We start from the raw sequence: 18,903 nt of genomic DNA, 5'->3' as shown, positions 1-18,903 counted from the left end.
TCCAGACGAACTGTCTGATGTACTGTTATGAACAGTATTCCTGTTATGAACAGTATTCCTATGGATCTCCCTCACGCCTGTAGACGATAGCCCCAAATCTTTCGTCTCGAACATAACCTACTGCGCTGTGATCCAGCTTGACTTTCTCCCTACAACTCCCCTTTATGAATCCTGCAATTCTAGGCAGGTATCCTTTGGTAGTACATATCCCAGAATCTCCCTCTCCTGTTGTTAGATTGCATAGTTCTTTTTCTGGAACTATTTCAACCTGGCTTCCATATGTTCAAATCCTAACTGCTCCTCAGGGTTCTGCTGCGCTTATATTTCCTTCATGAATACCCTCCTGGTTCTTCAGTTATAACAATTTCCCGCTCTCTGAAATCTCGGCACATTTTATCTCTACCATAGCACTTAACACTGCTTTTTCTTATTACAGGTAATTCTGTACATGCATCATCTCTTTTCCTAGACTCTTTGAAGGCACACATGGAAATACATTGACCTTTGTATATCTTAAGATAATAGAATAATCAGAATAAGCACCTAATGCATTACGCATAGTAGGTACCAAATAAATATTTGTTGAAATAATATAGCATGAGATGGAAAGACCCACAATGCTGCACTAGCAGGAACAGCAAGAGTAGCTGTTGCTTCTAAGTTCCCGAAGCTAATTTAATATGAGCCCAAAGGTAGTACCTCATTTCCATTTTTTATTCCTTTTGATAAAGTGTTTCCTTATTGAGTCTGAGACCATCTTTCCAGCCTGACAAAGTGGCCCTGTCACTAATGCTGGCATAATTCAACGGCTGGACATGGGATGCATTAACAAACAAGTATACCACCTTGAAAAATCACAAGAGGTGCTACCCAAATGTTACTATATTAACATTAGTCTACAAAATGCCAAGGCCCCACCATTAATCATAATAACACATTCTAAAATGAGTTACTCTCACTTAGAGCATTACTTTGTAGATTCATTATTTTCAAGCTACTGAATAAAATGCCTTTACATAAAACAGGGTCCATAGTACCCAAATAGTAGTGGATGGTGCTGTTGTGCTAGAAAGGCAGAGTGGTTGAGCTGTAAATAAACCGCCGTTGATTCTTCCATTTCCCTTCCTTGTTGCTGATGACAGGGAGGCTGTGGGCATTGTGTTTATGCACTCTGCTGCAGAAAACACTGCATGGAAACAGGTCAGAGAGGTAACTCTTGTAATTGAAGGATGAGGAATCATAAAACTAACGGAGAGCATAATAAAAAAGATGGTCTTTTTAAAACTTCCTTAGTAATTAATCTTATTTTTGGAGATGGATTATTCATAAACACAACTTGCTTTGTTTTTGGTAAACCAATTATTTGATATAAGAAAATGTTTCAAATTGTGAGAAAAAAAGGGAGATTTTCTTTAGCAGGTGAGAATAATGGCTGAAGAAAGTCTTTTCTCCAGAAAAAAAACCCACAAAAAAACAAAGAAAATAACTAAGGAGAGATGCCTATTGCCAAGAACACTGTCTTGAAGCCCCCTGGCCTATTAATTCTCAGATTTTTGCATGTAAAGGACTAGTCATGTATAGGGTTGATATATTTTTACTTTATCAAGTAAATACATTGGGGTGGGCGGGGCAAAAAAAAAGTAATAATCTCATAACAGAAGAAACACATCAGTCACAGAAAAGAACGAGCATTTCTACATAAAAATAAGGCAGTCCTTTAAAGTGGATATATTTGCCCTGGCCAGTCTGGCTCAGCGGTTAGAGCACCGGCCCGCGGACCAGAGAGTCCTGGGTTCGGTTTCCGCTAAGGGCACGTACCTCGGTTGCAGCTGGTCCCTGGTCCGGTTGGGGTTGTGTGGGTGGCAACCACTCAGTGTGTCTCTCTCACATCCATGTTTCTTTCCCTCTCTTCCTTCCTCTCTCCCTCCCATTCTAGCTGAAGATAAATGCAAAAATGTCCTCAGGTGAAGATAAAAAAATAAAGTGGATATATTTGAATTCATGAAGTTTCACTACTTTTCCCCCCATGGTTTAGCACTCAGGGCTTGGAAAACATTGTTCTAACCTTGGTTAGCATGAACTTCACTTGGTGAAATTTGGAACAGGTTGAAGTCTCCAGTACGTTGGTTCCTGAATTACTAACAGAAAGGGTTAATCTACATAGCCAGCCACGAAGCTGGGAAATTTGACAAAGAATCTGGCACACGCGCACAAAAATGTAATTACCTTCTGAAACAATCTGCATTTTAGCAATCTGTAATTTAGTAAATTTCCTCAATTCTAACACGCATGGTGTTCCTTCCCACCACTGATTTTCACTTCTCTGAAATTGGAATAAATCTTACAATCAGTGTCCAAAGACATCAACTAGTCCAAAGACAGAGATACGCTGTGACACTGCTGTCACTTCCTGTGTACGTGTCAGAGCCTGGACAAATGTGAACTTTCAGCTACTTGTTTATCATTGTTTCTTCAGTTGACTTATTTCCATTGGCGCGGCCTCCCACCGTTGAGTTTTTGCTAAACTTGGATCCAGAATTGCCCTCAAAGGACTATACTATGATGGCAGCACTGCAAAGAACAAGGACCACATATGCAGAAGAGAACAAAAAGCTGGGTGCAAATTTATTGTAAGTTATGCAAGTATTCATCACTTGAGAAATGAACCAACTGATTGTCTTATAAAACAACAACCAAATGTTTTACAAAGCTTCCAAGAACAGAAGACACAGGCAAGTAGATAAATTTGTGCCAGAGATATATCTCTTGTCCTTGGGATATAGACAAAAGAACGTTCTGTTGGATATCCAGCAGCACAATTTTAAAGGCAGAAGAATTTCCCAAATCTCTCAAAATAAATCAGTGTTTTGAAAAAAAGAAAAGGTGAATGACCCATGCATGCTTTGTGAAAAACTATTGCTCAGGTACTTAGCTGTCAAAAGCTTCCTGATAACTTTAAAAATTAGCAGTATAAATGGGGTGGGGGGCCAGGGGTGTGGGGTGAACTAGTCAAACAATCAAGTGGAAATGTAGAGGATACACCAATGACATACTTTAAATTATTTAAGATTACATTTTTAATCACAAAGGGGCTAAAGAGTTTTGATCAGGAAATGCATTATGTAAAGTATCATGTCTTATGCATGATAAATGATGGCCAAAAGTGATTTGGAAGAATAAGAAGGCTTAGACGTAAACTTTGGTTATTAAGGGCATAATAGGCTAGTGTGTGAATAAATATACTCCATTGTGCTATTTTTAAAAGGAACTGTACATTTTTCCCTTTAAAATTTTTCTTCCAAAAAAGGTGTTACTAAATTGAGATGTGTCTTTAAACCATGGGGTTAGGACCAAAGAAATAAAAGATACAGGAGGTTTAAATCTGTAATCTCAACATCTATGAAATTATGATATAAATGATTTAATCCTTTCATCTTTTTCTCTTTCTTTGACTTCTCCTTCCAGCTATCTAGACCACTGTGACTCTTCCCATACTTTCTTACACTTTTCATTAAAATACATCTTTATGTTCTTTTTCCAGTTTTATTGAATCAAGCAAAAAGAAAAGCTCACCAGGTAGCTCTCAAATAAGGAGGAAATGATCAGATAAATCAAAGCTACAGAACTATGAAAAGAAACCTACAAATATTTAATTTACCAGAAAAAAAATTATGAAAGACTTGTAAATGGGTCAAGATGATTACCAGGTGTCTTTCATGAAAAACTATGCATTATAGCCCTGGTCAGTTTGGCTCAGCAGTGAGAGCGTTGGCTGCAGACCAAAGACCAAAGAGTTTTGGGTTCAACTCCAGTCAAGGGCATGTACCTCGGTTGCGGTTCAGTCCCCAGCCCTGGTCGGGGTCGGGTGGAGGCAACTGATCTATGTCTCTCTCTCATATCGATGTTTCTCTCTTTCTCTTTCTCTTTCTCTTTCTCTTTCTCTTTCTCTTTCTCTTTCTCTTTCTCTTTCTCTTTCTCTTTCTCTTTCTCTTTCTCTTTCTCTTTCTCTTTCTCTCTCTCTCGCTCCCTCCCACTCTGTCTGAATGTAAATGGAAAAATATCCTCAGGTGAGAATTAAAAAATAAATAAATAAAAACAAAAAAACCTATGTATTATCTAGAACATACTTTTCCAGGGTATCAGACCCTATATGGATTTGGGGTCCTTCATTGTCTTTGAACAATATTACAACTCTAAGTCTCAGATAATTGAAAATGATGCAAATAATTCTTGTCCACAAAAATGATATTGTCATGTATGGTTAAATGCAACTGTTTATTGTCCTGTGGATGTTGACCAGCTTTTCCTCTGTTAAGCAAATATATTTCAGTATTCCTGATCAGTTTATATTTCATATGCTTTTTGAATTCTCTCATGAATTGGTTATAACATCTTACTGACCCATTAACTAATGAGTTAAATAAAATCATTTTATTTTTATAATTTTATATTTGTATGAGCATCAAGATTATATTATTTTAAAAACAATTATTCTTTAAATTAAAAAAAATTAAGTTAAAATGTTTCTTTTAAGAAATACTTATTTTCGTGGGATACTCAAATGATCAGAGTTAGAAAAGAACTGGAATATTAGTCTTTTCTTAATCACTGAATATTCCTTAATTGTTGGTTCAATTGGAAATGTACCAGTGGTACACCAAAATGATTTAGTAGAATTCTGTGGCTTGGAATTACTGATCACATAGCAGCTGTCACTGAGCTGGCTATGCTACGTGTCTGAAGTTCTCAGGTATTTTGCAAGCATCCAAAAGGAAGTTTAGTATTGGAGGAGTCTATGGTGGCCTGCTCCTTTAGGAACTAATCTGTGCTGGAAATGTTGAAAAACTACCAAGGGAAGATGTGGTGCTAAAACTCCCTAGAATTTCTAAAGTGCTTTGCTATACACGATATATTGTCTGAATTCCCCAGCCTTGTTCAAGAGGAGGTTCATTGGGATGAAGATAAATTGTTGTCTAGAATTTTCTCTTTCTTTGGTGGTACCCAAGGCTTCCAAAATGGTTTTGAGTTTTCCCATTAACCTCCCTGAGATGCAGCTAGTAAGAAGTAGGGTCTATAAACCTGCAAAAACCTTTCACAGCCAAGATAACCTCTTGGAAAATTAATAGATGCTGAATAAACAAATCTCTGGTTAAACCTTTTCCCACTATAGGCCATAAGAAATTTCTAAAATTAAAAGTAAAAATACTTGATTAACTTTGCGCTCTTCAAAAAGTTAGAAAAATGTGGCCCAACAGAACTTTCTGTGATGATAGAAATATTACATATGTATATTTGCCACTTGTGGCTCTTGGGTACTTGGAATGTAGCTAGTCAAGTGAGAAATAAGAATTTTAATTTATTCTATTTTAATTACTATAAATAGCCACATATGGCTAGTGGTTACCATGTTTGCCAGTACAGGGCTAGAGGACAGCTAACCAGATCTACTCTTCATAACATTGGTTCTTAACCACATAGCCCATAATACAAGTGTTTAAAACAAAAACACAAAATTAGTAGCATAAACTCCACAAAAGATGTCTCCTTACCTCAGATGTTTTACTCAGAAACATATTCCCCTTTTTCAGAGATCTCAACTGATAAAGAGGCTCTATTTTGGTGAAAGCTGGTGACTACTGGGTAAAAACAGAAATGCTAACCAGAACCAGTGAGCTGGTAGGTCCCCATCCCTCGTGGAAATGTGATTTGAGCTTTCCATAAAATGGTAATGAATAATTTGTTTGGCACAATCCTGGAGCCTTTGTGCTTGCCAATGAATGATTGCCTTTGGAACACTGTCAGGAGAGCTAAACAAGTGACACAAAAGCCCCAAGGAAAAAGTCAGTGAGTAGTTTCAGAGAGACCTGTTAAAGAGTTATCATCAATCAAGGTCACGTGTGGCCCAAGGCCATTTTGGATCTGAGCCAGGCATTAATGGTTTTAGCCTACCCATTAATGTTGTAAGAAATCTACACTAATAGCTCTCTTCCCCAACCTGTGTGCTTAGCTGTTTACAAGACTGTAGCATGTTCCTTTGAGAAATACATGTCCAGACCCTCATTTAAAAGGCGAGGAAACAGTCATTTGTACTGAATAACTTCTTATATGTAAAAGGTGCTTAATGAGATACAATAAATGCTAAAAATGACAAAATTCAAAGGTGAATGCAATACCCAGAATTGCATTCATTCGCTCATTCATTCATTCATTCATTCATTCAATACTTGTTCTTGCCAACTACATGTCAGATCCTGTGCTAAGTGCTAGAGATACTGACAGAACAGGATGACACAGGATATGTGCCTTTCTGATATTTTCCTTCATATATTAGGTCTACATTGTTTAAAGAGATATTGCTTTTTATTCAGAGCTTTAAAGTACTGAATTTTCTAATCTTTTAACATTAAAATGGAATTTGTATAAAATAAAGTTTTAAAAAGTTGGCCATGTGGCCATGTCCCTAAAAATCTAAAACTACCCAGAAGTAAAGACTGTTTCTCAATTATTTTGCTAATGGAGTTAGTAGTAGCCTGACTCACCCTCCAATCATTCACTGAAGCTTGAGTATATCCTGAAGGGCTGGAAAATGAGGTAAAATATTCAGAGAAGTTACTTAGTGTACAAAAACCTAAAGAAAAAATAATTCTCACAGGAGGACTTCCAGAGCATTCAAAGTCAATTTAAACTTGTCTTGATAATGCATAGTGAGCACTATAAATAGACTACTATAATGTGATGATATCCTAATAGAGGAGAGCAGTAGTTAGGGCTGTTGGCCAGACACATAAAAAGTATATGTATCCCAGCTATTCAGTATTTATATTTGTATTTTTATCAATTATTACATTATGTTATATTATATATTATATTAATTTATATTAAATTATATTTGGGTTCTATTTACTGTGTTTCTGTTATAGGACAATGGAAAGCTAGGAAAATTCCAGGACAAGTGGAATAGAGAAATAAGATAGGAAAATTAAACAAAGCCAAAAAGCTTTGCAGGCTGCTTGTAGCAGGACCTTATCTTGAGAACAAAGGGTTAAAATCTCTCCTCACAAAAGAAATCCTTATTCAACTTCTCACTAACCAGAGACTACTTAGTGCAAATCATCCTGCAGCTGTTAAAAGAGCTGAGAGGAGGGGGAAAGTAGAATACAGTCTTATCTCATCCTACTGTTCAAATAGCCATCAGTCTCGAGATTTAATTACCAGGCACTTCTCATAAATTCTAGAAAAGCCATAAAAAAGGGGGGTGGGGGTGGGAGGAGACCTTCAGAGTTAATCTGTACCAGAATATCTAGCAGAGAAATTTTTTAAAAAAAACTTATGGACAGAGGGTATATAATGCCTTGAACCCACACCCCACTCATTCTTTAGATTAGCTGAGAGCCCATCTGCACTTCATAAGGCAAATGTATAAATTTGCTTGACTTGCTTCTTTAATAAATGTTCATGCTTTAATTTTTTAAATAAATTCACTTTCATTTCTTTAATAAATTTACTTTATCACAACACAAACATGTGGAGTCACTCACTTGAATTCATTCCTATAAGCATGAGAAGAACTGAGATGGGGACAGCTCTCTCCCTCTGACTCCAGAGGCTGTCCGATAATAACACTCTCTGGTGTCTGAGAGGTGCCTGTCACATTTCTGTCCCGTCTTCCTTTCATTTTTGGATTTTGTATTTCTCCATTAAAACGAAGCCCTCACAGCTGTTGCTATTTTGCTCTTTTACCTTTAACCTCTTCCCTGGTTTTATACAATCATGTGTGAGAGTTTGAGGACATCCCCAAACCCTCCTGAGATGAAATGCATAGGTTCACTTTGTGGTGTCTATTGAGACCACACAAAGCTATTTTCTTATTTTAGCTAATAACTATAATATTTCTAAGATCTCAGTGTTCTTTTGTAAGATGGTTTAGGCTCAAGGGATTCTGATACCAAGGTAAATAAGAAAGGATATTAATATTAGGTCTAATCTTGTGAATTGCCATTTTTGCAAGTCAAAGTGGTCAAATATCAGCCTATACCTATGCTTCAACCTACTACTTACTGAGCATTTAATGTGTGCCAGGCTGAAGAACAGAACCTTCATATGCTGTTTTTGCTCATTTATATTTTATGCAGTTGTTTCAATATTTTCAGAAGTCACAATATCTCATATTTTAAGAATACATACCAATTTAGAAATTTGGAAAAAATTATATTATTATTATTTCCTCAGAATTCTTTTCTCCCAGCCTTGTTAAAAAGTGCTAGAAACTGACAGAAGGAACTCCTTAAGTGAGAAAAGTAACCTAAATCAGGTGGCTCTCTCTTTAAAAGAAAAAACAAAACAAAACACTAAATACTCTTGGATCACCCTAACTGTACCTAGGGGAAATGAAATTGCATACATTACTTTTTAAATGGTCTTTTGCAGGACTACAGACCATAGGGAAGGTGAAAGTGAGAAAGAATATGTCAAAAATAATTTTACTGCTTGTTTTTTAATGTTACTATAAACTTCAAATACAAAATTTTCTTGATATTGACTAGTATATTAATGCTAACCTAAAAATATCCACTTGTTAGCTCTATTTATAAACCTGCCACACACACTCTAATTGGGGATTTCTAAAAGAAACTTTGGTTTCCTCTTTCTGTTCATCACTGAGAATGATTGAAAAGGTCACCTGTAATTTTTATGCAGAGTGTGGGTAACTAAGAAAAGCATAAGTAGATAAAAAGGCTCTATAAAAGTATTCTGGTTACATTTCCCTTTAATTTTTAGAACCATATTTAAATATAGTAATACCTTTAGGAAGTCCGTAGAAAGATAAATCAAGGAAATAAGCCAATTTTAATGTTGGATAGGGGAGAAAAGGGAGGGGATACTATACTGCTCTCCACAAAGCAGAGTTAAACTACTCTAGACAGTAATCAATGACTCCAACTTTCACAGACGTGGAGAGAAATGAATTTAATTATTTTCTTCTGAATCTCTCCCAAGTTTAACAATCCTCATTGACAGAAAATTGCCCCTTATTGTCCTTTATCAAGCTCCTTATAGCAAGTCAAAGCGTTTCCTATCATTGGACAGGTAAAATGAGAGGGATATTTTATGGATCTCATAGTGTGAGCACCAGCACTCTCTGCCAAGCACACTGTTAAGGCGCACTACTCTCCTTAGTTCACTGAAGGATCCCAGGAAAGTCACAGTATAGGCAAGGATGTTGGTTTTTTGTTTTGTTATCTTGTGGTTGCTGCTTATAAGTTTTAAACATTATCAAAAGTTAAAGCTAGTCGTGTCAGAGAAATTTCAGAGAATACATTTATGATGCCAAGATATGTGTCAGAGCCTGTCTTAGAGATGAGACTTGTCTACAAGGAAATTGAATAAAATTAAATAGTTCTCTCAACTTGTTTTAAAAATGCAGATAACTGGCCCTGCAGAGAATAACAGAACAATGGGCATTAGGTTAGCATAAACCTCATAGATTATATGCTGTAACGGATCTATATTTTAAATATAGTTTTATAGTCCCACTAAGAAAAACAATGAGAGTCAAAGCTCAGGTAGAGACAAGTGCAAGAGAGGCAGCCCAAACAGGATGGAATACCTGTCCTACACTCTCACTTCTAGTGTTGCTTAAAGCAGGGAATATTAGTAAAATTCAAGAATGTGATAGGAATATCTAAGTTTCAAAAATAAATAAATTCTTCCTATAAAATATATTCCTTTGACCTCAATTTTCTCCCCAGGGACCAACAAATTCATGGAATTCTAGAGCTGAAATTATATAATGCACCAGGCATCTAGACATCATACAAATCATTGCTGATCTTTGTAAGAAGCCAGAAAGTAAGTGAAGGTAAGTCCATTTTGTAGATTAGGAAACTGCAGCTAGCCAGTTTAAGATATTTTATCATGTTCATAAGTTTACTAAGGAATAAAAAGGGGATCTGAACTTTTGTCTGAAGGCTTCAAATCCCTTGTTATGTTTGCTCTGCCATGCAGCCCTCGTTGGTCTCTACAAGACCGTGTGTGTGTGTGTGTGTGTGTGTGTGTGTGTGTGTGTGTGTGTGTGACAGAGTCAGAGAGAGAGAGAGAAAGTTGTCCATCTCAGTTTTAGATAGGCTTCCTTACTGGTGAGGTCTCTCTTAATGTTTAGATGACATCCAACTCCCTTTACCAAGTGATTCTATTTATGACAAACAGTGTTACAATATCTTTAAACATAAAATGTATTAACTGGGATCTTAACTTGCTATATAATGCATTACAAGACAAACTTTTTTAACTAAAAAAAGTTAAATAGGTAAAACATTCACCAAGTACAAAATTCAAAAGCTATGAAAAGGCATGTAGTGAAGATTCTCTTTCCCACACTCTTTTGTACCCTAGTCAGCCAATGTCTCTTTGGTGGAATGAACTAATGTTTAATCTTCTAGATATATGTATGTATATGCAATATATGTATTTCTCCTTTTCTTACTGAAATAATAACATAATATGCATTCTATACATACTGATTTGCAACCTCATGTCTTCATTTAGCAACATATCTTAGAAACGATTCCCTATCATTACATAAGGAGCTTTCTCATTTAAAAAAAAAATCAGCTTTACAGCATTTCACTGTATGGATAGTCCATAATTTACCTAGTCTCCTACCACTGGGAATTTAGATTATTTCAGTCTTTTGCTATTACAAATAATGAGGCCATGAGTAATTTCAGAAATGCATCATTTCACAGGTGTGCAATTATCTCTGCAGGATAAATTCCTAGAAATTAAACTGCAAAGTCAAAAGACACAAGTACTTGTAATTTTAATAAATACTGCCAAACTGCCCTCCATAGAGGTTATATCATTAAAAACCCTAGGAAGAGACTTGGAAAGAAACATAAGAGATCTACACAAGTAAAACTGAAATGCTGCTGAGAATATACACACAAAAAGACTAGGACTGTTCATCTCCTATGTAGCATTTTTTCCTGAAATAAGGGCAGATAAACATGTTAAACAACACCATGGGGGTACAATCAGCACAATCCAGATGGTGGGAAACTCCACAGGACAACTGATTCAGTTTCAACAAATAAAATGTAGAAATAAAAGGCAATGAGAGTCAGGAAGGCAGGGAGACAGATGGCTTAAAAGAGATGAGAGACATACCAACAAAGTGAAATGCCTGTACTTTATTTGGATGCTGGTTGAAACAAACAAACTGTAAAAATCATTTATGTTATTATAAGGCAATTGGGGGGTGCAGAATAAATAGAAATTTTTACTTTATTCTTAGGTAGGAATATTCAATATCATAAAGATGCCAGTTCTTCCTATATTATTCTAAACATTTAATGCAATTTCAGTAAAAATAGCAACTTTAAAAATTATACAAGCTATTTTAAAATTCATGTAGAAAAAATAAGAAATGGAATAGTAAGGAAAATTCTGGAAAAGGACAGTGATGAGGTACTAAAATGCATTAAAAAGCTATAATAATTAGAATAAGGTGGTGGAAAATGTAATTTGGTATATGGTAAAATTTGGCATGTAAAATCAATGGAGTAAGAGACATTATTCAGTTCCTATAAAGAGGATAATTACTTTGTACGTTAAATCAAAATAAATTCCAGATGGATCAAACTTTACACCTTAAAATAAAACTTTAAAATTCCCAGGAGAAATCATAAGAATTTAAAAACATACATTTATAAGTGTGTGTGTGTCCTATATACAAGTTATGTGTATATATTCATGCATATGTAATATACATATATGTATATTATATACATATATGTATATGCATTATTAATATAATTTTATATGTGTATTATATACACATACACATATAGTGTTGAAACAGAGAAAGCATAAGTATGACAAAACATAGGAACTGTTAAAGAAAGGATTAATAGATATTATACGCAAAATTTAAAAATCTACACAGCAACCATCGTATGAGTGAAGTCAAAAGACAAATGAAAAACTGAAAAATCTTAAATTACAGACAGGAGGATAATTTTCCCTTCTCTATATTAAACCTCTATAAATAAATAAAGCCAACAAAAGCATTAGAGAAAAATAGCAAAGGTTATGAATAGATAATTCCCCAAACAAGATTTTATAAAAAATTTTTTTTTTTTTATCCTCACCCGAGGACATTTTTTGATATTTTGTTCAGATAGAGTGGGAGGGAGAGAGAGAGAGAAACATTGATGTGAAAGGGACACATCGAGTGGTCGCCACCCACACGACCCCACCAGGGCCGGGGACAAACTGCAACCGAGGTACGTGCCCTTAGCAGGAACTGAACCCGGGTCTCTCTGGACCGCAGGCCGATGCTCTAACCGCTGAGCCAAACCGGCCCGGGCCCAAACAAGATTTTAAATAGCTCTTGAACACATAAAAATATGGTCAAACTTTTAATAATTATTAATTACAGTAAAATTACACCAAGGTACTACTAGTCAGTTATCAGACTGATAAAAGTAATATTAAGGTCTAAACTGTATTATTATTAGAGAATGACCTTAAGTCAATTTGACTTGTGGGAAAAAAGTGGATGTGGGCCAAAAAGCTGTACTTTAGAAATGGTAGAATGTGCCTACAATTCCTAGGATTGGTGCTAAGTTCTATCTTACTTATGCAGAAGTCACAATATTAGATGACTTCTCTTACCCCGCATGCAACTGAAAAATGAGAATAAGCAAAAATATTAAAGGTGTTTTAAAATCAAAATAAAAAATCCATAAAGATACACATTTTGTATTGAAGCCTGTACACTTAACTCAGAGGGGCAAGCCATGGTCCCTACTCCAGACTGTTTTATTCCATGCGTAATCCTAACATACATGCTTGTTTTGTTTTCCCATTTTTAGCAACTAAAAGATAAAACATTTTTGAAAAAGGCATTCATAGAGACAGGTACACTGACTTTAGGAAGAAGCCACAGATATGTTGGTCTTACAGCAGATGAAAACTATGCATATCTGGCATAAGACCTTAAGTCTCGGACCACCACCTGCAGGCATTTTCTGTGAGGTTTGGTGCATGAGCACCCGCTGTTAAATATTGAGGATGATGCCCTTTAACCATCTCAAAAATATTAACTTACTCTGGTAGATTCTGGAGGGATGTATGTAACATATGCCATGTAAACCACCATAAATCACCTAGGACAAAATCCTGGAGTATTTACCAGGATACATTTCAGTCGTCTAGAAAATGCAAACACAGAAAAACAAATTCCTCCTTGGACTCAGCTAACTATATTAATGTAGTTTTATCTTTATTGAATTCATTGGGGTGACTTTGGTTAATAAAATTATATAGGTTTCAGGTGTACAATTATAATACATCATCCAGATATTGTATTGTGTGCTCACCACCCCAAGTCAAGTCTCCTTCTGTCACCATTTATCTCCCTTTGACCCTTTTCTACCTCCGGCCACCCCCTTTCCCTCTGCTAATCACCATACTGTGGTCTGTGTCTGAGTCCATTTTTATTTTTTCTGCTTAATCCCATCACTTCCACCCAGCCCTCCAACCCCCCTCCCTTCTGACAGCTTCTGTTCTCTGTATTTATGAGTCTGTTTCTATTTTGTTTGTTATTTTGTTCACTGGATTCTACATATGAGTGAAATCATGGTACTTGTCTTTCTCTGACTGGCTTATTTCACTCAGTATAATACTTTCCGGGGTCACCCATGCTGCCGCAAAAGGTAAGATTCATGTAGTTAAAAGACAAATAATTGTCATTGGTGTGCTTTTGTTTTGGACACACAAGTCAGATTTTCCTGCCTTCATTAAGTCTGAATTGGGTAATCAATAACTTGCCTTTCGATTAGTTATTAAGAAATAATTTAGTGGGCTTATGGCCTTATCGCAAAGCACGTCATATCTCCACATGACTTGCCTTGGCATGATCACGTTAACCGGGTGAAACTGCGCTCGTGTTTGGGCCTGCACAGCCCAGTCATGGCAGCGGCCCGCACCATCTGCCCACGGCTCTGCTGTGTCTGTGGCAGGCAGGCTCTCTGTGGTCCATTCTCTTCTTGGTTGTAGTTCTCTTTGCCTTCCTCACTCTTTCGCCCTGGAAATGGATAGCATTTCAAAAAGTCTTCAAGTGTTTTTTGCAGTCAAGCTGCTAGGCAACAAGAGGTGTGTGTGGGGGGGGTGAGTTATTTTAAGATTGAGAGTCCGGTAGGATTAGATAGTGTGTGTAGCCTCTAAGGATCATTAATATCATTAATGTGAGGCACAAGTCCTAGACTAAATGGCTTCTGGGAGAGCATAATTTGTTTCGGAATGACATGATTTTAAAATGTTTTTATAGCCTATTATTAAAAAGGAAGACAATAAAACGATTTCTCTAAATCAGCACTTTGCAGTGTGCAGACTGGGGACTTCTGCTCCCGAATTTCCTGGGGGCTGGAGAACAGGCAGGGGGAGCCACATCACCAACCTCTCAAATCAGAAATTCCAGGCATGGGCCCCTGTGCCCACATTAGAAGACATTTCAGGCGATGCAATCAAGTGTGACCCTAAGTTGGTAGGATACTAACTAGGATATGTCCTCAGTAGAACAGGTTAAAGCAGGGCCCTGATAGTTGGAAGTGAATGGGGAAGTAGAACTAGTTACAAACCACTTCACACGTTTATGTTTGTTTCTAGGATCGCTGTTTAATATCCCTCCCCTCCCTAGACCACAAGGCCCATAAAGACAGGAAACACACGGTCCCACTCAGGGCTGGCTGGGCCTCACCTGCTGCTTGACCTAGGCTCAACGTTTGCTGAGGGAATGATGTAGGTATGTGGCCTGCACTTATGGATGAGCAAACTGGCCCTCGGAGAGGGTAGATGGCCTAAGACCACACAGTTTACAGTGCGTGGAGGGTCCATCAGGGCTGGATCCACGGTGAGGCCCCTCCCCCAACAGCCTTAACCTTGTCAGAGCCATTTCATCTGTTTGTAGAGGAGCTCTATCTCCATACTGTCTGTTACGCACTCAAATCCTCAAAAAACCCTGTAGTTTATTGAGAAAATGAAATAAGTAATACCGTATTTTAGAATGTGATCAATACCCTGTAAACAATAAATAAAACGACTCACCGAAAGGGGTAAGAGAATGAGGGATGGGAAGAGTACTGCAATTTGAAATAAAAAGATTAGGCAGGCTTCACTGCATAGGTGGTTTTTGAACAAAGGCTTCAAGAAGCAAGTCACTGATAGCTGGGGTCAGAGGCCAGGGGTTATTAGCAAGAGCAAAGGCCTGAGGAAGGGGGGTATCTGGAGTACAAACATCAGCCAGAACCGACACTGCCATAATGAGAGGTTGAGAAGGATGGTGGGTGGAGGCCTGATCAGAGTGAGCTGAGGAAGGGCAGGGAGAGAGGATCTAGAAACTGAGCAAAGAATTCTTGAAGACAAGAGACATCAGGAGTAGCCAAGAGAAGGCAGCAGCCAAGAGGTTTTCTTTGTTTGCTTCAGGCAAGAGAAAGAACAGGATGCTTGTTTCCTAGGGGTGATGCTCCAGGAGAGAGGGGGATGATGGTTCAGGGGAGGAGGGCACTGAGGAGTGGTGTAGGGAAGAGAGGATGAGAACCTGAGCACGGAGGGGCTGGCCTTGGGGAGAAGCAGACAATTCATCCACAGGAAAAGGAGAAAAGGCCAAGTGTAGGGTACAGAAGCTTTTAGTGGGGTCCTCTGGTAGTGGAGCCTGTGGAAACTTTTTGACGGATCCCCCTTTCTCCATGAAATAGGATGCAAGGCCATTAGGTGAGAAGAAGGCTGGGAGCAGGAGCTAGAGAACCTGCCTTAGGAATATTTTTCACTGCATGCTACTCGTACATAAGCACTGTACTTGGTATTTCTGCATAAACATATGGAAATATCTTATGCACATACTCTTGCCAAAGCGGCGTTACTCATCTTTGGTTAGAATTAGCTTGGAAAATAAACTGTACCAGTAATGAATTTTGAAATATAAATTAATACAGATAGAAGGCCTTTCTCCTCTGCTCCCATTTGTATTGCAAATTTATTCCCTCAAAATTATTTCATGTTCTGAATGTCACTGAGAAATTTAGTAGATTGCAGATGTGCACCCCAGAAGTGGGTTTCTGACTGTAATTTAATTGAAAGGGTCATAACTAAGTTTCACCATATGGGGCTGCCAGATGTAATCAATGCAATGGAAATTTGAAGATGACATTATTGAGTATGTCGAAGCACATTTTATAAGCAGTGAGAGCTATCATTGATGCAACAGAAATCATTCTAATGTCTTATAAAATTAGAACATCAGTAGAATATACAAGTATTAGAGGGTTAATATAGAACAAGTAATTTTGGTTGAATGATAACACACTATTTAAAGACATACATAAATGAGATAATAAAGGTATTACTATTCCTCCACCCTACTATATCAATCAAAACTGGAAGGCTAGCATGGCTTAAAGTTTTAATACTGATACAGTTGATAATGCATTTGAAAACTGATACAATTGAGAATTTAATTTTATTTACGGAGAATGTGGGAAAATTTCTCAACCATAAAGTAGAGCTCTATAAAGTTTTTAACCTGGGCCCAATGAATGGTTTACCACACTGAGATTCCCATCACTGAACTTTGGCTTGTTATTTAGAATCTTCAAGTCTCAAAGCTGTTGAAACTCAGTGGCTAGTCTTGCAATGGATAAACTTTATAACAAAACCAGTGATCCCCAAAGCCTATTATTCGAATGTCTGAAGCCAGACTCAGAATAAAAGATCACACCTGAATACACCATCTATGAGGCACTGTTTTCTTTCTATGTAGGTCAGGTTGAAGAGGGCTCTTGTACAGGCAAAATTGTGCACCAGGAGTAGCTGTTGTGCTGATACTAAATCGTGCTCAAATACAGATGTATATATTCCATATGCCACCAAACAATGGCACTCTAAAGTTAGAGATCCAAGACTACCCATCCCACAGAGAATAATCATCTGGTCTTACTCTCCTTGAACTTGGCTACAGTTATTTGTAGTTAATGGTGATGAATGAATCTTAAATGTTAATGCCTTCAAAACCCCGTGGTGTTGCACGGATCCCCATCGCAGGCTAATCTGAGCACGTGTGAACCCAGTGAAGGAAAGGCAAACAGACATTTTGAACTATGTAATCTTTGGCCAGATTAGATATTCAGGAGAGCTGTTATGCTTAAATAATCCACAGAGTTTCAGCAGGGTAAGAGTTATAAAGTAGTCAAGACCACACACACACACACACACACACACACACACACAATTTGGACCCAGGCTACCAGAACTAAGGAATCTCGTGCTGACACCTCATACATGTAAGCTGAGGCAGTATGTCCAATCCAGGGACATAGTGTGAGAGTACTGGAGGCCACACGTATTCTCTGCTCAGTTGCCTTCCACTGTCCTTGTGCCAGAACAGTGTGTGATGCTCAGAGTTCAAAGGCCAGGCAGGCCCACCCTCTCCTGACATTCGTTATCCAGCCACAGCCAGAAGCTGGCCCTTCTCCTGCCAGGATCACTATAACTTTGGTAAAATCCAATTGATGGCACCATACAGAGGAATTGATGAGGCCAACCAGCTGGATCACAGAGATGTACAGGCAGCAAGACTAATTTAAGTTTGCTAGTGAAGCAGAATTTAAGTAGATTCCAAAACAATCCCCAAAGCAAAGTTAATGTGAAGAAATGTAATGTGTACTTTTAAGCAGCAGCCGGTAAGTGGCCTTTCCCGGTAGATGGGCACTGCATGCTTACAGAGTGGTAAAAGGGACCTCAAGAATGCTGGGTGTCAAGGCCAATTCTGTTGTCCTCTTGCCATCTTTAGAGGCTGAGTTACCACCATCACTACTTAGAATTAAATTCCTAACCTCTGTCACCTGGATACTTCTGCTGCTTCTTCAAAATTCACCTCCTTAAAGACCGCCCCCCTCCAAAGTCCCTTCCATTTTTGTATAAATGGTGCTCAGTGTAGTGTCCTGCCTAGAGGATGCTAAATAAATGTTTGTCACATAACAGAAGAAAACAGAGAGAAATAGCTACATTTATGGAATATAAATGAAAACTGGATTAAAAATGGGAAGACTTGAACTTGAGTTCCAACCCCACCACTCACTAAATGATAAATCTTTTACTCTTGCTGAGATTCTCTTACCAAGTCTACAAAATGGGACGAATAATACCTTCTCCAACTTCCTTGTAAAGTAGTTATGAGAATGCAGGGGCCACCGTGGGGAAAGGGGATCTGATGAACACCGGGCTCCAGCACATGCAGCCCGGGCAGATCACCGGCTGGTATCTATTTCCTGTGCCACGTGTGCATTATAAAAACCTCCCTATCTTGTCCGGCCTGTGTGGCTCCGTGGTTGAGCATAGATCCATGCACCAAGGGTCACCAGTTCGATTCCCAGTCAGGACACATGCCTGGGTTGTGGGCCAAATCCCCAGTTGGGGACATGAAGGAGGCGGCCAGTCGATGTTCTCTCTCATCAATGTTTCTCTCTCTTTCTCCCTCTCACTACCTCTCTCTCTAAAATCAATGAAGAAAAAAAAAATTAAAAAAAAAAACAAACCCTCTCTATTTCTTCTTAGGCTTCTTTTATCAAGGACCAATCAAATATCAGAAAGTGTTATGGCCTTTTTATTAATAGAATATTTTAAAGTTTAATTCTGAAATAATTTTAGACTTACAAAGAGGTTGAAAAAAGTACAGAGTTGTTACATCCCCTTTACCTGCTTTTCCCAAGTGTTAACATCTTAATTATAACTGATGTAGAATGACAAAACCAAGAAATTAACATTGGTACAATGCTATTAACTGATCTATAGACCTTATTCAAAATTTCTCAGTTATTCCACTCTATTAAGGGCCCCACAATGCAT

General features: G+C 37.7%; 1 protein-coding gene across 2 annotated transcripts in view; it reads right to left on the bottom strand.

The window, feature by feature from the left end:
- SERPINI1 (serpin family I member 1) overlaps positions 1-18,903 on the bottom strand; it is a 72,958-nt gene that overhangs the window by 31,401 nt on the left and 22,654 nt on the right. Inside the window, exon 2 of one of the 2 annotated variants that reach the window (XM_036243502.1) lies at positions 13,913-14,089. The exons of the other annotated variant lie outside the window; for it this stretch is intronic. The gene's annotated coding sequence lies outside the window, so the exon portion shown is untranslated. The remainder of the gene's footprint in view (positions 1-13,912; positions 14,090-18,903) is intronic. 2 annotated transcript variants of the gene reach the window in all.

This window comes from Molossus molossus, unplaced genomic scaffold, assembly GCF_014108415.1.
Source record: "Molossus molossus isolate mMolMol1 unplaced genomic scaffold, mMolMol1.p scaffold_m16_p_5, whole genome shotgun sequence".
Classification (NCBI taxonomy): domain Eukaryota; kingdom Metazoa; phylum Chordata; class Mammalia; order Chiroptera; family Molossidae; genus Molossus; species Molossus molossus.
This window is presented reverse-complemented; position numbering and strand designations above follow the sequence as displayed.